The sequence below is a fragment of the Anopheles coluzzii genome, chromosome 3, assembly GCF_943734685.1.
Source record: "Anopheles coluzzii chromosome 3, AcolN3, whole genome shotgun sequence".
Lineage (NCBI taxonomy): Eukaryota > Metazoa > Arthropoda > Insecta > Diptera > Culicidae > Anopheles > Anopheles coluzzii.
In genome coordinates, this window is record NC_064671.1 from 60,003,222 (window position 1) to 60,013,476 (window position 10,255).

The window sequence follows — 10,255 nt, forward strand, 5'->3', positions numbered from 1 at the left end:
ATCATGTAGAACCGTAGCAGGAAGCGCCCCAGTCGCTCGTCGCGCTGTCCAAGGGAACATTGTTTGCTGCTAAATTGTTTGTCCGTAAATTACGCGGCTACTTAAACAGCGTGTTCAAGGAGCTGATTGTCTACAAACTGCATGCTTGGTGTAGCTAAGTGCAAAGCCGCCGCATAGCGCGAGCGTCCATTCAAGTGATCACGGCACTGCTGGTAACGGGCCAACCTGGGCGGTCATTTCCATGCACATTTACACCGATCTACCCAACGGGCAACGGGTAGGCAAAGTAAAAGAATCGAAATGGAGCCTGCACCTAATGAGGCACCTCTGTCATTGCCGTAAATTATGCCCCGTCACCCAACCCAACGCAGTCGAAGTCGACGAGGAGCGTTCGAGTAGTTTGATGGTGATGGTTGCATTCACAATGTACAGTATGAGGAGAAAAGTTGATTTTACTACCTCTACAATACTCTCTCTCTCTCTTTATCTCTCTGTTCTTCTCTTCTTCGTGCATATATCTTTTTTTAAAGCGACCTAATCCATCATACGCGGCAAACGGTTAATCACGGTGCGCGCAACATACTTTTACCCTCGCGGAAACGCCACCAGGTAGAATTGGGGGAAATTGGCGGTGGGACTGGTGCGGTGTCAGGTGATGCCGACCTGCCTGTCATAAACGATAATGCACCCCCTTGCTGCTTCGTACGGTCCCGGTGTGATATCCTTTCCGGGGTGAGTAATGCACACTAGCCCGAGCACCAATTATATCTAGCCGAGAATCCCCCTCCCAAACGGTGTCAGATGCGGGCTTGCGCACAGACACACACACACATACAATCAGCATAGTTAGCGGGAAGGCCACGACATTGAAGGCGAGGGCCCATGACTGACTGACAGGTTCATATGGTTCTGAGTTAGCGTCTGTAGATCGTACCACCAGCATATATTCGGTCTTTCCCAGTCGTTAACGTTTAGAACGGGTAAAGTCTTGTACGGGTGTAGAGTGAGCCAATCCACGTTTAGGTAAGCGTTTGTGTCAAACGTGAATTCTAATTAGAGCGGTTTGGAGAAGTGTTGTCAGGAAATAGCAACAGAGCAGAAAAAAAGTAACACTTTGTTGTGCAGGTTGATCGGTAATAATGAATAGAAACAATTAATTACTATTCTACAATAAATGATTATTCTACTTCTGGTAGCACATTTATTGTATTATATTAGTGTATCGTTACTCATGTATGCGGATATGGTTAACGTCATTTCCAAAAAATACCCCCTGGTGTCAATAAAGAAGTGCCTGTTGTTTGATTCATTGTTGATGATTTACACCTAACTGAGCCACCAGTCGAGATTAGATCGAACGGGATTGGGTTCAGGATTGAAAGAAGTTCATTGTTTCCCTATTGCAATGCTGCAGCCATGAACACCGTTCTACCGCTCAAGATCTTTCGAAACCGAGACTGATCTAATTCCGAAGGGTGCCGTAGCCTAACCTTGGGAGTTGGCACTAATTCTGCCACCGCAGAGCTCGAAAGCCTCAACGAGCGATCTAAGCGATGCCCGGTATCGCTTACTGCTAATCTGCTGAAAGCGTCGGATTCTGTGTACGTCGGTGTAAGTAAGCTCTCGCAAACACACTTGCGTCATGCGGAATACGTTTTGGAAATGGTACGAGTACCTCGGGGAACCCAGCGTGCACTAAAGCGGTACTGTGTGTCCAGAAGCCGGTAACCGTGAGCTCGCCGTGGAGAGCGCGCCTACCGTACGGTGTGTGACTCTCCTCCCGAATGTAGACGTCGGAATTAGCCCACCAGCTACCATGGGCGAGGTGAAGGCGAAGAACCGATCAAGATCAGGAACTGTACAGCGTGTGGCGATTGCGATCGCCGTATGTGTTTGACAGCTGGTTTCACTTGTCGCTGCTATAAATCTCCGCGACCATTCAGCGGACCATTAATCTTGTTCTTTATGGTGTGCTGGCTTGGCCGACCTCACCGACTGCTGGAGATTAAGGGGAAGTATAAGTGGATGGTGAAGTAGTAGTAGTGGTATTAGTAGGGGACGGGGTTATGCAGACTTAGAGTTCCGCCGCTGCGGTCCAGCAGGCGCCCAGACAAGGTAGACCGCCGGGCTATCTGTATCTCGAGTAAGGGTCGAGCGACTTTATAATAGAAGTCACCTGCTCCTGTTCCAAGGGACATGATCCAGAATCAAATTTGCTAGCCTGCAGGCAAAGTGCAAAGATTCCGCGGGATAGTTAGGAAGAACCGAATGAACCAGGCGAAGGCACCACAATGTTCTGCAACGAGTTAATAAGCGTACCGGTAACGCAAGCCGTACCGGTTGGAAGAAATAAAACCACGTATGCCAGCCTGTCCAATGCCCGACGGGGTCGTTTTTGTGTATCTGTCGTGCGATAGTTTATGATAATTAATAGCGTAGCCCGGTGGGAGCTCACCTTGCCGATCCACCTCCGTTGGCTATAGCTACCAAGAAGGGGGCCAAGAAGGGCACCAAACTACAATACCGGTAATCGATTGATTTTAATTACAACCTCTCCCTCTCGTACCTCCCTGTCCGGCCGTGTTTGCACGATACAGCCCTCTAGATTAGAACGGCTCCCGGGTCAGATAAGCCGTACCCTACTGCTCTCTCGCGGGTGTCCCCCCGTGCCGAGGTGTTGAGCAGCCCTTAACAGCGAGCGCGGCCTTCCATCGGCTTGTCCGGGCGCAACAAGTTGTCGCTTTGGTGACCGAGGTTTACTTTTCTTATCCCCGGGAGATAGATATAGAATGTCAAACAAATCACTTGACATTCGGCGATTGGGAGCGTTAGGAATGGGTCTGCCGCGTTACGGCATCGGGCAAGGTGGCTGGTGGGATTTGCATTTCGAACGGCCTTACGCCGTTCGCTTACACTACGCGGGAGTGTCATAGGACGGTCAAGTGTAATCGAGTTTATCGTGTCGTGGCTTTCGGACCGTTTCGTAGTATTTTTATATCGGGACTGACCTTGCGATAGGTTAGCGCTGGATCTTGCAATCGGACAGGTTTTGTGGCTGCGGTTTTGTTTAGCAATGCGGCACTATCAGCTTGTTGCGATACTTTATCCCGACATCATGTTGTTGCGTTGCTCTTAGGATCGTTTCAGTTCAAATCTTCACGCGTCTGTGTGTATGTATTTCGATGTGCTGCTGTACTATCTTTGACAATCACAGGCAAGCGATGGCGATGTGTGAGATATCGAAATTGGCGTCGGAAGTAACATTTCTTCAGATTTATTTATGACCTTTTTTCGTTTCTTTCAATATGTTCTACCAACAAGCGAGCTACAGAAAGGTCAAGAAATCAGAGCTTACCTATGCGCGCTATCCACAAACAACCACGGCATGGATTTCATTCACAACCCCGTTCAGGATACCGTTCTTGGATATAAGTTGTAGCTTACAACTGCCAATAATTTATGCACTGCGAAAACCGAACCACCATAGAGGTCCTATAAAGATTGGGTTGGGTCTGCGCGTGTGTTTATGGTTCCGCTTTCGATAGCGGATCAACCGTCCGCCAATCCCATATGGACACGGTAGGTAGGCCCGTTAAGGTGCGGATGTAGCCCATTTCGCTGATGCAAATGGTTGGCTCTTTTTGGCTTTAGTCATGGTAGCTTTTGCATCTGCCTTTCGGACGTGCTCCCAATTGAGCAGCTCGATGACATTATTATGGACGCCACGGGTTATAGCGTCCCATCAGACCCACCCTAAGAGTGGAACATGAACAGGCCGATCGGGTGTGCGGAAAGATTGCTTTCAACTCCCGAGTGCTACACCCCGATCGGTTGTCAAGGTCTTCCGCTCAGCATTGAAAGACCTTGCCTGGAAACAGCCTTCCACGTATAAAGTATCGGTCATCAGATACTGACACTCAAAGATTTACGGTTAATCGCGGGCTACCTTTTGTGGCAGCTCGTCGGGACACGAGCACCGGAGAAGGTGTATAATGTTTCGATTTTATTTTTAGCACATTCATTTGCAAATGTATATGATAATCAGGACATTTTCAAAATGTGAAGAATTGCCCTAGCTTGGCGAAAGCTTCTAGCTCACTTTCCCGCCACGACGATAAATGGCGGTTTCGGAATGAAATTTAAAACATCCGTAAGCACGACTAGGTTTTTGGCGACTAACTGAGAAATTATTCACTTGTCATCTTTGGATCGTTTCTTTCGTGTTCAGGGAGGAATCTGGATAGCGTATAATTCATTACAATGTATCAGCAAAGTTTCTATAAAATATTGCTTGAGTAATGAAGATATCTATTGACTAAACAATATAATAAAACCAAACAAAGATTTATAACATTCAAAAGAGGAAAAGAATAAAAGAACACTGCTCGAAATGCACCACAAACGCATGAAATTTAAAATATGTAAAAACTTTAACCTCCTATATAATGAGATTATTTTTGTAAAACATTTACAAATTAAATTTAATCACATAATAATTAAATACATTATCCTCGGTAATTGTGATCTATGATATTCGTTAAAGGCCAGGCTAATGTTGAAGCATGTTAATGTTTGTCGATTTCTAAAAGCGTAAATTACTGTTGATTTGTGTGAACAGTGGTAAAAATTAAAAAAAATATTACATTGTCTTTAGTTTAGTGCTTACTCTCAAGTGGGATAGTTACAGAAGCTGCCATCTTCATTGACGTTGAATTAACAATCATTGCTAGTAGAGAAGATCATAGGGAATAACATAGAAACGTGTAAAAACACTCAACATGTCAACGACCACTACTAGCTCTCGTGTAAACTGAATCAATACCAGGAAAGGGTAGGTTTAGGATTAAATTAGGTTTAAATTGAATCAAAGTGATCATTTCCCCACTTTTCCAATCACGCAAGCCATTTTCATATTGATGAAAGCTCGATACGTCGGGTGTTTGTTGAACAATGTATCCATGGAATCAAATAGTGGAAGCAGTTGTGATTAGATTGATTATTAGATTGATTTCCATGGCTTAGATCAGGAGTCGGTGAATTTGTCAAGAGCTGAGCCGAATAAATGTTTTTTTTCTGGGCTAGTATCCTAAATGGAGCATTTTTTCTTTTATATTTAGAGATTTTTAAAACAAACGAACGTAGTGAATATCTCACCGAACACAAGTTGGTTTAATATCTGGTTACAGCCAATCTGTTTCGCGGGTCGTATTAGGCCCATGATTCGGACTTTGTTGATCCCTGATTTTGAAGAAGACAACGTGTCTCGAGACAGAATATATAATGGATATTTATATTTTGCCAGATGTTGATAACCAATTCTTCTTCAGACCAGTTTGCATTACCAGAACTTGATGTCATTCGATGATATGTAGGTGTTATCATAAAACCGTACGATATGGGTTAGTAATTGTCTAGCTATAGCAGCTAGATTAAATTTATGAACTGCCAATTTTGCTAAATAATTTTCATTGAATATTCCCTTTTGTTTGGGAAAAAAGCTTTATACGAATAATATAACAACGTAAGAAAAATAATAAATAAAAATCTTAAAACACTGATCAAAATATTTCAATTGGTTAAAAAATAATAATGACAATAAAACTGGCTTAGGTCATTCCAAACATAAAATGGTTGAAATTAAATATCCGCACATTAACTATAAGTGTGCTTTTCGGCCTTTCCTGCCTTGACAACAGTTATAAATCCTTTCCAAAACATATTTACTAAAGGTTTTAAGCAAGCACATTAAGTTGTTTAACACATTTTAAGTATATTTTCATAGTTTCTTTTTAGCAATTAGGTAAAGTCATATAATCTGTATAAGAAAAGTAATATTAAGGTATATTAGAAGGTATTTTAAGATACAAATAAATAAATAAATAATCGAAGGCAGCATCATTTCGCGAATTCGTATCTATGTTTGAATTATGTTTAATATTATAGTAATAATATTATAATAAGTATATTTCAAACTAAGTATACTTCCCTTAGTTCTACGTCACTCATTTAAAAAAGGTGGGAATCATTACAATGACGATTGAAACCATTGCTACGTTTTCAGTAATTGTAAAATAATTCAAAGCTCAAAACTTTTCACCATCTAAACGGGAGAAAAAACACTGTTTCATTTCAGCGAACTACTACTGGAATGATAACTCAAGATTCAATCAACTGTCATCAATGATAATTGGTAAAATGGCGTAAGGAAAATTGAGCGATTCGCCAAGGTCGAAGCACAAAATTGCGCCCAATAACATGAAGACGAGCGAAGAATAACGCAGATAACGCCTCTGTTTGCTAACTTGGTACCAACGTTTTTCTCCCACCCATACCTTATTCGATAGTTAGTATGGGTTAGGTTGTGGAAGTTACTATAAAACCTGATTGGGAGTTTCGCTTGGGTTTTCCCTGCGTAGATAAGAGGGGAAATGTTAAATGCTGATGACAATACGAGGTTTTGATGGGGTTGAGAGAGTGTGTTTTTGTTGGTTAGTAAGGTTCGTGGCGTTCGTGGACGATTGTTTCCAGATCGCTGGCGAGAAGATCCATGTCCACGCTACCCCTGCCGCTTGGAAACCCGCTTTCTTAGCGCACATTCAGAGTTTGTTAGCTCAAGCGGGTGGTTGATGTAGGGCGGGCGATGGTGCGTTTAGAGAGTCATCGCAAGCCTTACTCATTAGCGGAGCCGGTTTATGGGTTTTGGCAATAAATTAAACAAATAAAAAATCGAGCGAATCTCTCAGGCGAGGAAAAGATCGGTCTGTGTAGGGTAGGAAACGATCAAACAGTAAATTCAACCCCGCTAAAACACAACCCGAACGACCTCTATCTTACTGTGCTGAGAGTGATGTGGGTCGGAGATGGCTGTCGGTTGCTCTTCTTTAGCCTTTTTCGTCTCCTTTACAAGCAGGGAAGGTCGATGGGTGGTGCGAAGAATGTGCCCGTTTTTTTAAGGCTGCCAGGGGCAGATTCACGTTTTTGGACATCTTCCCGCAAAGCGACGGACTAGAGGGAGTCGTTGTGCGAAAAGAAGTCGAGGTCAATCGGTTGACTCTTGACACCAGTCCGTGTCGCCTTGGGCAGAAGAAGTCAATCTGCGACTAGTATGGTTCGCACTGTTACCAAGGAAGAAGATGAAACTATGACTATGACTATGAAAAAAGACAACATACTATGAAACCTGATTTGATAGAACCTTCCGTACGCTTCCCAGTTTGAGAAGAAGAAGGGTCAAATACATATGAGCTGAACGTGAATTTTGTGAAGAATTTAGCAAATTTTGTTTTCATTCTGCATTCGCATGGCATGGCATAGCAGATGTGTCTGCTGAGTACAGGTGGCATAAGGTTAAGGTAGACTGTGTTTGATTCTTTTTTTGCTACCCAGCGCAATCGATAGCGTTTCGGTTCGCACCGTCGTTTCGGGTGCCATTTGGACTTGCAAATGTTTTAAGGTGATTTTATGGCTCAACATTTTGCACCCGTTGCTAAATGTAAAAGTTTTAATGGGAATGGAAAAGCGAAATGTTTATTTATTTTTTGCATAGTTTTTAATAAACGTTTGAATAATATAAATACAAATGTTGCACATAGGATTACTAGTGAATCTTATATTAAAAAAATGATTTTAAAGGATTGTATTATTTTTCTTTTGTTTTCTCGTTTAAACTATGGATCAAAAGAATTATTCTACGTTGTATCTAATAAAATTTGATTCAAAAATTGATGGATTGTAAAAACTAATTATAAGTCAGTACAAAAAACAGCTGTTTCACGAAAAGAATTCCTATCATAATAATTTTTAATCGTTATGAACGAGCGTGAAAGCATGCGTACAACCAAACTTCCCCTACACGAACCGTAATCCGACCGGCTGGCGTGGCGAAGGAACGGAGGAGGAACGAAACCGAAAGCAGAGCATAACATATTAGAAGGTTTTCGTTAGACATCGCTAGGGCAGCATGGGTGCGTAGAGTGCGGTGAAGTAGAAATCGTTTGTACAGGTATCGCTTCTCGGCCTAAAGGCTAAGATCAAAGTGTAGTATCTGTTCTTATCAGCTTAACATCTGATAGCTCTCCCATAGGGAGACGACAAATGTTAAACTGATTTTTGGAAAGAGGCGGATCGTACGGGGCTTGCTCCACATCCGCCACGGGTTGGCCCGGTATTGCAGTACCGCCGGGATCGGCCCAACTATTCTCAAAAATCACTAACTGACTATAAAAATAGGGATTATTAATCCTTAATGATTAAAATCAATCCTTCACGATGGATTTGATTGTTTAAGATCACAATGCTTAATTCGATAATAAGCATGTACGTGAACTATGATCATTAAAAGTGATTTAAAGATTATGATTTATAGCAATGTGCAATCATAATATACATTATGATAACATGAATAATTTAAAAAGATGATTCTTAAATTTTATAGCATGTCAACTGCAAAGTACACGTTCGTGTCTCGTGTTACAGTATCAACTAAAAAACTCAGTAACATGCCCGGCATAGGTTCTAGCCTAGAATGGATCGTCTCACCGCAGCAAGAACTTGACTGACGATCCATCTGCGTGGTACCTAAATATTGGTATATATATATTGAAAAAGATATCCTTTTTAAGATGTTGTTTTCTTTTTTTGTGTAACTATCCTGAATCTAAAATTTCAAAAAAAATTATGAAGAATTATTTATTGGAAAAGGATGTGTTTCTTTTTATTTTTATTTTTTGCAAGAACACTTTCGGACGCGTTTGCAGACCAATACCGGGTATAAAATCATTCTGAAATTATTTTAAATAATTTTTATGGGCAACTGCGTTCACAGTATAAGAATTAAAAAAAAAACGATACGGCTGTATTTAACAAATGATCCCTTAACATTTTTATAGACATGTGGTCTCTTAGAACAAATAAAGATCTCGTTTACAAAAGTTTTTGGAACATTTATAAGGTTTCACATACGCTGTAGCCGTTAGAAGAAATTAGACTGCGGACATATTTTGAATATTTAAATTTTGTAAATAATATCTTTACATTCAAATAAATTGCATGGTAGAATTTGATCATTAAAATAGAAGAGGTTTTTGATTTTTGTGAGCAAGTTGTTGGGTTTAACGCGTTGATAGCGTTGTTAACGTGTGAATCAAAAGCTTTTTATGTGTTTCAAACTGTGGTAATAACATAAATAAACATGTATTCGAACATGTACGAAGTAAAATGCCTTCGTAAATTGTATTAGTATAGAGTTATGTACAAATCGTGAACGATAAAATTAATCATTTTATCCCGGTTAATCAATCGTTAAGCAGTAGTCATACCATGCCGGTCATGCGTTCAAATCCCGAAGCGACCAAGCCTTCCATACACAGAACTGGCTATCCTATTATTATTTTTATAAACCTATCATATATGTGACGAATAATCACACATGGTAGCTGGAGCAGACCTAACACGCAATAAACTTGTTATACCAAATGAGTACTATGAGGTTGGTTTTAGATCATTACATTACATTGCCTGTACTTGTCATGTCATAAAAAATGTTTTTTAATGTATAAAAAATGTTACTTTTATAGTCGTTAAATTATTATGTTTTATTACGATGCATAGAAAACCAAATGATACACAATACATATACTTCCTATACTCTCTAGAAATCTTGAGGGCTCTATACAATGGAACCAACCAATGGTTCAACAGAAACCTAATTGACTTGACCCAGACAACCAACTGCCAATCTGATAGAACAATCCTATTTTCATTCCACCAAACACATCACATCATGCTGTTAATGAGTGAATCGCTAAAAAGTAAAAACAAATAAAACGGAACAATGAAGTGTCCGGTGGCCAACGTTATCCGCTAACTGTTGCACGAATAAAGGCGTAACTTGACGGCTTCCGATGGGAGTGTTAAAGATGGGAAACGGGATGTGAACAAGAACAAATTAATCATTCCTGGCAAATTGGTTCGGTTTTTCGTGAGCTAGTTGCAATTCGTTAGTTAATTAAGCGCTCTTTTAGCTGCTGGTTTGAGCATTCATATTACCGTTGAAAATCCAAGTTCCCAACCTCGACGACAGTGGTGGACTGCTGTAGAGGAAATTTGGTATCATCTATCTAAACGCCTAATTGACTCCATCGCCATTTCTGCACCCAGCCAAACAACCTATCAGGAAATGAAACATGCAGCAATCGCTAGTGTTTGTAGTTTCGTGAGAGAAGAAGTCTTTTGTATACGATACAAATAGTTTTGA

The 10,255-nt window shown here is 40.9% G+C and overlaps 1 protein-coding gene and 1 non-coding gene across 2 annotated transcripts in view; one reads left to right on the forward strand and one right to left on the reverse strand.

Moving 5' to 3' along the window:
* The window catches only part of LOC120959474 (Krueppel-like factor luna), a 145,287-nt gene that overhangs the window by 58,688 nt on the left and 76,344 nt on the right, over positions 1 to 10,255 (reverse strand). The window lies entirely within an intron of this gene.
* LOC120960269 (U2 spliceosomal RNA) lies at positions 8,005 to 8,198 on the forward strand. Its single transcript, XR_005752324.2, has one exon. It is a non-coding gene; the product is annotated as a U2 spliceosomal RNA (small nuclear RNA).